The following is a 9,521-nucleotide window of genomic DNA, read 5'->3' as shown; positions in this document are numbered from 1 at the left end:
ACTTGGGATTTGAGAAGCCGGATCTCTCGTCCTTTTAGGCCTTTGGACGGGAGCGGGTATACCATCATTTTTCTTCGGTATTTCAACCCTTTCCGGTGCATTGCGCGCGTGCACATGCGATTTTGTCATAGTCTTTAAGTGACTAAAGTGGTCAGGCAGTTGATTTGCTAATGACTGCAAATCTATTATCTTTTGGACTTCTCTCTCAGTCTCAGCAGTGCGCGGGTCATGAGCGTGGATCCCCATGGCTTGCCACGTGATTTCTCGACTTTTAGCATCAAGGGGTTGATTCTCTCCCCCTAAAGTCGGAAAAAGATCCTCGTCAAAAATGCAATCAGCAAAACGGGTCGTGTGACAGTCACCTGTCATGGGGTCCACATACCTGATTATGGACACAGTCTCATAACCAACGTATATCCCCGACTTACGGAGCGGGCCCATCACCGATCGCTGAGGGGTGGTATTGGTACATATACCTAGCAACCGAACCTGTGAAGGTGGGAAATTTTCGGTGTCAACCCTTGCGCAAGCTGAACAGGAGAGTGGATGTTGTAGGCCGACGGTCTAAAGTTGATGAGATTGGCCGCGTGTAACACTGCGTGGCCCCAACATGTAGTTGGTAAATTACAACCCTGAAGGAGCGGTCGGGCAATGAATTTAATTCTTTTAATTAATGCCTCGGCAAGTCCATTTTGTCTATGAACATGGGATGCCTCGGCAAGTCCATTTTGTTTATGAACATGGGGTACCGAGTGCTCAACTTTGATTCCCATTGCCATGCAATAATCATCGAACGCCTTTGAAGTAAATTCTCTGGCGTTGTCCATTCGAATAGACTTTATACGATAATCCGGGAAATTATTCCTCATTTGTATGATCTGTGAGATCAAATTTGCAAAGGCATGGTTCCGTGTTGATAGCAGGCAAACATTGGACCATTTAGAGGAAGCATCAATGAGCACCATGAAGTACCGAAACGGCCCCGTGAGGGGCTGAATTGGACCGCATATGTCCCCTTGGATACGTTCCAAAAATGAGGGGATTTCATCCCTCACCTTGAGGGGCGATGGCCTAATGACTAACTTCCCCTTAGCGCATGCGGAGCACACGAAATCATCGGGATTTGGGAAGTTCTTCACGTTAACATTATGGCCATGCGAGTTATTAATTATATTTCTCATCATCCTAAGTCCGGGGTGGCCTAACCTATCGTGCCAGAGGCAGAAGAGTTCAGAGCTTCTAAAAACGGTCTTGAGGGTAGTGTACACAGGAGGTGCTACTATTTTAGTGTAGTATAGCCATGTGTCGAACGAAGGAAGCCTTTCGATAACATGTTTACCATTTGCATCCCGCTTTGTGATAAGTAAGCACTCCTTGCCGTTCTCATCATCGGTCTCAGCATGAAAACCATTGGCGCGGATGTCTCTAAAGCTCAAAAGAGTACGAGTCGACTCGGGGTACAACAACGCATCATTAATGATCAAAGTTGTTCCCATAGGAAGTATAAAAGTGGCTCGTCCGGAGCCAACTATGTGTGAACCGCAGCCGGCGATTGTCATAATACTTCCCGGAGATTTTTTAATAGACTCAAAGTACTTAGTTTCTCGTAAAATGGTATGTGTAGTTGCGCTATCGACAAGGCACGTTTCTTCCATTCGGGCGCCACACGCGTTCTAAAATATGACATATAATTAATGTAATGAGGAAGACGCTACATTAATAATAAATGCACACATTCTAGAACATAACATACTATCATGTATAAATAATGGAATAAATGAATAAATGTCATCCAATCGCCAAAGTAAAGAATAAGTTTATGCTCTTATAGAGCTTACAACCAAATCAAATTTATTCGAATTTATTGCATCAAATCACGGAATCATGATAACCAAAGGGGTATGCTAAGTAGACTTAGTGAAGAAGCCATTAACCTCAGCCGCAATCTCCATACTAGTGAGCTGATCCTCCTTAGAAATCATCTTGGAGGCAGCATCAACATCTAGTTGCGGCACCGCCGAGGCCACCATGTGGTCAACCTCCATGGCAACGTTGGCGTCACTAGAGACAGCCAAAGCCGTCGCGATGGGCACGACGGGGGTCGCCGCGGTGGGCGCAGCAGGGGGCGTAGAGATCATCACGGGTGCCGCCATGGGCGCCAGTGGTGCTCCCTCCTGAACCAAGGCGAGGTGCGTATCACGCCCTTCCGGGCCTTATATGCATCAACGACCTCCTGTGGTGCGCGACACTGGTGGGAGAAATGCTCCACCGAGCCACAGCGAAAGCAGTCCTGAGGCCTCTGCCCCCCCCCCTTGCCCGGCTTTTGCTACTTAGCCGGGGCGAAGGGCTAAGGGCCCTTCTTCTTGCCCTTGCGGCCCCACTTCTTCTGTTGAGGCTTGCGAACTTTGAGAGCATTCACCTCCTGGTGAGAACTCCCCCCAAGTGGTTGCGCGGCAAAGTTCTTTTTCAGAACCTCGCCCTACTCCTCTCCCACCTGGAGGACGTCAATCAACTCTGAATACCTCGTGTAGTTGCCCTGGCGGTAGTTCCGTGCGGACAGGACCGCGTCAGGGTGGAAAGTGCATAGGGTTTTCTCAATCTTCTGAGTGTCGGTAATCTGAGTACCACACATCTGAAGAGTCGTACAAATCCGGTGTAGAGCCGAATTGTACTCCCCAACCGTCTTGAGGTCCGCAAACCTCAGACGGATCCACTCTGCCTCTGCACATGGCTTAACAGTGTACTTCAGCCGCTCAAACCGCTGCTTAAGAGCGGTCCAAAGGCCAGAAGCACTCCGTTCAGCCGTATACTCATCTTTCAGAGTAGGTGACAGGTGATGACGGAGAAAATGCAGAGCCTGCGCATTCTCAGTTTCAAACTTGGGATCGGTGGGGGCCAGCTGGGTCCCCTTACCGATCGCCCTCAGGAGGGTTCTGCCTTGGAGAAAAAACTCACAGTCCGAAGCCCATGACAGGTAGTTCATCCCCGTCTGGGCCAACTCAGCAAACTCCTTGTGGACAATTCCGGCCATCTGCAATTTATGCAAAAATCATGAGATTACGGCAGGTAATCTTTTGCACAAATGCGATGTTGATAAACTTATTCAACTAAAATGATGTTCCAATATTTAAAACATGCTGTTATATGACTTACTAAATGATTAAGTGTGCTAAACAATTAATCTACAGCAATAAAATCATATAATAATATCATGCTACAAAGGATAGCATGTTAAGCGCATCTCGTATATCCAAACTAGCCCAAACATTGAATTTCCGAGGCATTTTTAAGCCCAAATACGTGTTTTCAGTGAAAACAGACAGTTCCAGGGGCTTCTACGCGAAATATTACAGCAGGAATAAAACTTGTGTAAAATCTGGAAACTACGGGGGCTAAATTGCAAAAATCCCGCGCTACAGCCGGCGCCCCCTTTTTTTATGAAGGGATCCCCACTGTTGCGGCCCATCCGGCCCAGGAGCCAGCCGACGGCCTTTCCCGTAGCGACGCTAGGGTTTCCCCTAGTGCCCGCATCGGGGTGCGGCGGCGACGCGCACGGGGGCGCGACCGGGGCTAGCCAGGCGCGCGCGGCTCGCCGGAGCGGCGACCAGGGCCGGCCAGTGCAGCCAGCGGCCACGGTGCGGCCAGCACGGCCACGGCGCGGCGTGGCCAGCAGGCCTGCGCGGGCACGACGGCCCTCGAAGCAGGGCATGGCGGCTGCGCGTGCAACGGGCACGCGAGCGCGGCGACGGCAGCTGCGCTACGGCGCGCGGCGATGGCAGCCAGCAGGGCACGTGAGCACGGCGTTAGCAGGACGTGGCGGCGGCAGCCAGCGGCGCGACGCCGGCAACCAGCGGGGTCGCTGCTAGTACGTCTCGGGATGCGATCTTCGTCGCGTTCATCCGGAACTCCGACGGCGCATGGCACATCTGGTGCTTTTGCGGCGGTACCACGACCATCTGGATCGCGATGCGTACCGACTCCCTATAGTGCAGTCAACAAGTTCCTCTTAGTCCAAGAACATCGACATTGGTTGGCGACGTATTCATCAGATCGGTTCTTGGGAGGAAAATGCGCACCATAGGTAGATGAAATCCGAAAAATAAACTAATCGCAAAAACGGAATTGCGGTAACGAGAGGAATCCATTTCTGCAAAAAGGGGATCGGATCTTATACCTCCGCGGGATCGACGAAAGCCTGCGTGATGCAGGCTTGACGCAGGCTTGACGGAGAGTTGATGGAGCGAAGCGTGCTGATAACGTGTTCCGCAACTCCGCCGGCGAGTCCGGTCCGAGGTTGCGGAGCGAGGGCGAGCGTCGTAGACGAAGTAGTCGAAGTAGTCGAATACACGAAAGTAAATGACACAGAGAAATATGGAGGAGACCAGCTTTATTAATCAATGATCAGAGATTACAATGATAGCTCCTTGTTGTTTTATATAGGGACTCCAGGATTAAAAGATAAGTACCCACTTAACGTAAAGTGGGGGAAACGGGAGGGGTTACCCCGTGCGTATTGCTTGCCACCACCCCTCGGTGGCCACGGTTTCCCAACAGCTTGAACCCAAGATCTCTTTATTCTGTATTAACGGCGTTGCAGCCGAGGGAAACCACACCTGTTGTGTTCAGTTGTACCCCTTTTTCTTCTTTCTTATTTTTTTCTTTTATTATTATTCTTCTTAAAGCCGTGTTTTTTTTAAAAACTGTTAACTTTTTTCAAACTCAATGATTTTTTAAATTGTGATCAAGTTTATTTTTCAAAATTCATGAACTTTTTTCAAATATTGTGAACATTTTTTCAATTTGATGAGCTTTTTAATATTTGATGAACTTTTGTAAAAAAATTATGAATTTTTCAAATTTGTCATTTTTCAAAACATATGAACTTTTTCTAAAAATCAATGAACTTTTTTCAAATTTGCATTTTTTAAATCGCTTGAATTTTTAAAGTTTCCTAATGCTCAAATTATTTTAAATAAACTATGTAAAAACCGGTGGCCATCATAGTAGGAAATAGCAAATGAAAAAAAAGAACGGCTTGAACCAGAAGACGTCGTTGTTTCTATGAGACATACCAGAAGACCTCTTTTTTTTTGAGGGGTGAAAAGAACTTTATTCTTCATCGAAAACCACATGATGTGGGATACAACAAAGGTCATGGGGTGTGCCAAGCCAAACATGGCGGCCCAAGCCCTGAAAAAGAGAAAAGCGAGCTAATTTGTGTGCCTCATAATTCACAGCACGACCCTCGAAAATGAAAACAGAATTAGAAGAAGTGGCTTTTGCCCTGATCTCATTAATAATTGCCCCATGTGCCCCTAAGGTTTCTTTGGAGATATCGGACACCAGTTACTTGCAGTCAGTTGATATCATGAGATGGAGTTCTTGTGCTGCAGCCCACGAACTGAGCTAGCTAGCGCAAGGGATCCTTTTCGTCGACTGTAGCGCCGAATAGGTCCCCAGAATCGAGTTCTCAAAAAAGGGAACTCCCCAGAATTGAGTTCTCAAAAATACGTCCTTTGGCCAAATTCTCAAATCCCCAATCCCACCACACCCAAAACCCTAGCGCACACACAACCTCACCTCTGTGTGCTGTCATCGTCCCCCGCCGCCGGCGAACCCCAGCTTCTCGCACAACTACGCCGCGGGCGGCGGCGGGGAGAACACTATCGAGGAGATGTACAAGAAGAAGAACACGCCGCTGGAGCAAATCCTGCTGCGCCCGGACACCCACGTCGGCTCGGTCGAGAAGCACACGCAGACGCTCTGGGTCTACAAGGAAGGTGCCATGGTGCATAGCCCCGTCACCTACGTCCCCGGCCTCCACAACATCTTCGACGAGATCCTCGTCCAGGCCGCCGATAACTTGCAGCGCGACCCCTCCATGGACTCCCTCCGGGTCGACATCGACGTCGAGCGGTGCTGTATCTCTGTCTACAACAATGGAAACGGCATGCCCGTCGAAATCCACCAGGAGGAGGGCCTCTACGTGCCGGAGATGATGCGAATGAGCTACGGCGCCGTACTCGCCAACATCTTCTCCACCGAGTTCGTCATCGAGACCGCTGATGGGCGCCGGCAGAAGAAGTTCAAGCAGGTTTTCTCTGAAAACATGGGGAAGAAGTCGGAGCCTGAGATTACAGAGTGTGAGCCGTCAGATAACTGGACCAGAGTTACCTTCAAGCCTGACCTTGCGAAATTCAACATGACCGTGCTCGAAGATGATGCCGTGGCGCTCATGAGGAAGCGAGTTGTTGATATGGCGGGCACCCTTGGCGAAACCGTGAAGGTTGAGTTGAATGGTGAGAAGTTGTCGGCAAAAAGCTTCTCAGATTACGTGCAACTGTATATTGACTCTGCTTCAAAAGAAGGAATCGAGCTACCAAGAATTTACCAAAGGGTAAACGATCGTTGGGAGGTGTGTGTCAGTCTAAATGAAGGCCAGTTTCATCAGGTTAGTTTTGTAAATCGAATTGCGACCTTAAGAGGTGGAACTCATGTTGACTACGTTGCAGACCAAATTGCCAACCATGTGATGGGCGTTGTGAACAAGAGGAACAAGCATGCTAACATGAAATTGCATACGGTGAAGGGCTACCTATGGGTATTTGTTAATGCGCTCATTGATAACCCTGCATTTGATTTACAGACCAAAGAGACCTTGACCACTCATCAAGGAACCTTTGGGTCCAAGTGCGAGCTCTCTGAAGATTTCCTTAACAGAGTCTCCAACTCGGGTGTTGTCAACAAGCTCCTTTCTTTTGCTGAGTTCAGACTAAGCAAGGGACTACATAAGACTGATGGAAGCAAGAGGAAAGTTTTGTTGCCATCCCTAAGCTAGAGAATGCAGATGACGCTGGTGGGAGGGACTCTGAAAAGTGCACCTTGATACTTACTGAACGAGATTCAGCGAAGGCTTTTGCTGACCACGATGGTTCCCACATCAAAGGGTTGCTACTCAATTTCATTCACTCATCCTGGCCATCTCTCCTCAAAGTTCCTTCTTTCTTGGTTGAGTTCATCAGTCCAATTATCAAGAAAACCAGTAACATGAGCAAATCTGTCAAGTCATTTTACTCATTGCCAGACTATGAAGCATGCAAAGACAAGTTAGGAGGGAATTCAAGTTTGTGGTCTATAAAGTACTACAAGGGATTTGGAACCAGCACAACACAAGAAGGTCGGGATTGCTTTGAAGATATCTGCCATCACAAGGGTTTTGTTTGGGCAGATGACAAAGATGGTGAATGGATCGCTGGGAGGAAGGAATGGCAACACATCAAATACAGTGATTTTATCAACAAATAGCTGATACTCTTCCCGATGGCAGACCTTGAATCGTCTGTACCTTCAATGGTTGACGGCCTTAAACGAGGACAGAGGAAAGTTTTGTTTTGCTCATTCAAGAGGAATTTTGTTGAAGAAGCTTTTGTCACCGAGCTCATTGGTTATGCGTCAGCACACTCAGCATATAGTAAGCAGAGTCTAGCAAGCATAATTATAGGAATGGCTCAGGAATTTGTTGGCAGCAATAATATTAGTCTTTTGGAGCCTGGTGGCCTGTTTGGGACCAGAAATTTGGGGGGAAAAGATGCTGGTAGTACTAAGGACCTCTACACCAGATTACCACCTGTCACCCGTTTAATTTTTCCAAAGGATGATGATATTCTTCTGAACTATTTGAATGAAGATGGACAGTCAATTGAACCCAGTTGGCATATACCAATCATTCCCATGGTTTTGGTCAATGGAAGTGAAGATGTTGGCACTGGTTATGTCCCAAACTATAATCCAAGAGACATCATTGCTAATCTGAAAAGGATGCTAAACAAAGAGCCTATTATACCAATGGACCCTTGGTACAAGGGGTTCCAGGGTTCTTTGACTAAGACAAGATCAAAGGAAACTGGTGTGACATATACCATCACTGGTGTTATAGAGGAAGTTGATTGCACCATGCTTACAATTACTGAGCTTCCCGTCCGCTGCTGGTCGGCAGATTACGAACATTTTCTTAAATCCATGTGTCCTCATAAGGAAAAGGAAAATGGTAAGGGCATGGATAAGGACAAGGAGCCACCGTTTCTAGAGGGATATAGGTCGCGATGTAGTCATGCAGATGTGGATTTTGAGGTTATATTGAGTGAGCAAAACATGAATATTGCTAAGCAAGAGGGCCTTGAGAAGAAATTCAAACTGACAACCACAATAGGACCAACAATGTACTTGTTTGACTCACATGGTAAAATCAGAAAATATGACAGCCCAGAAGACGTACTTGAAGAGTTCTTCACCCTAAGGCTCGAATTCTATGCGAGAAGAAAGGCGGTAATGGTGGAAAATATTAGGAAAGAGGTGCTGTAGGTTAAGAATAAAGTTAAAATCAGAAAATATGACAGCCCAGAAGACGTACTTGAAGAGTTCTTCACCCTGAGGCTCGAATTCTATGCGAGAAGAAAGGCGGTAATGGTGGAAAATATTAGGAAAGAGGTGCTGAAGGTTAAGAATAAAGTTAGGTTTATTCTTGCTTATATTTCTAGGGACATCATTATCATTAACAGGGAGAGGGTAGAGCTATTGCTGGAGCTGAAGCGGATGGAGTATCCTCCTTTCCGAGAGAAAAACCCCATAGAAGAAATAATTGACAACAGACTTGCTGAAGCTGCAGCAGGGGTTAATGCAAGTGATTATCATTATCTTTTCGTTGCCTTGTTTACGGAGAATGTGGAGGACCTCATTACGCAACAGGAGAAGTTAGAGGGCGAACTTGAAAGCCTGCTTAATACAGAACCGGAAATTCTTTGGCTGAGAGATCATGATGCTCTTGAGAAGGAACTGGATGTGCTTGATGCAAAATTTGAAGCTCAACAGGAGCAAAGAAGATATGAGCGCCAGCATATTTTTTCTGAACGTGCGAAGGCATCTACAACAGCACCCAGGATACAACTGCTGGAATTTTGTCAATTTTGGGCCTAGCCCAATAACAGTTTCAGAAATTCCTAATAAATCCTAGAGGCCCACTTAGTCCATTTGTGCAAGGCAAGGGATACTACTAAAGTTTAGTCTCACATTGCTAGTTGAGTGGGAGTTGGACCTCCTTATAAGGGAGGTTCTTTCCCCACTTGTACGAGCATGAGAATAAGAGGGATATCCACGCGCGCTCCTCCTCCGCCGCTCGCCTCGCCACGACACGGGTTGCGGGAATGAGCCGAGCCGATATCTAAATTTTTGCCACGCACTACGGGTATATGAAAGGTTACACGAAAGCTGAAAAGATTTTTGCGAAAGTGGGGTTCGAATGTGAACGGTGCAGCCCTTCGACTGCTGGCTGTTCGCTTCGTCTCTGTCTCTTCGTTTCGCCTCCCGTCGTTGCCCTCTCGCCTCATTCTCTTGCGCCTATAAAAGGGAGGTCGCTCCTCCCAGAGAGACGCACCAGAACCTCTTCCTCCTCTCACCACAAGTTCCTGAGCACTGCGATGCTGCTACGATCTTCCCTATCCCGGCTTGCGGCATGCACCACAGGT

At 47.5% G+C, this 9,521-nt stretch overlaps 1 pseudogene; it reads left to right on the top strand.

Annotated features, from left to right (window-relative positions):
- Positions 1–3,772: 3,772 nt before the first annotated feature.
- LOC123153138 (DNA topoisomerase 2-like) lies at positions 3,773–8,973 on the top strand (annotated as a pseudogene).
- The last annotated feature ends 548 nt before the right edge of the window (positions 8,974–9,521 follow it).

Source organism: Triticum aestivum, chromosome 7A (assembly GCF_018294505.1).
Source record: "Triticum aestivum cultivar Chinese Spring chromosome 7A, IWGSC CS RefSeq v2.1, whole genome shotgun sequence".
NCBI classification, from domain to species: Eukaryota; Viridiplantae; Streptophyta; class Magnoliopsida; order Poales; family Poaceae; genus Triticum; species Triticum aestivum.
Note: the sequence above shows the minus strand (reverse complement) of the source record. Positions and strands in the feature narration are given on the sequence as shown.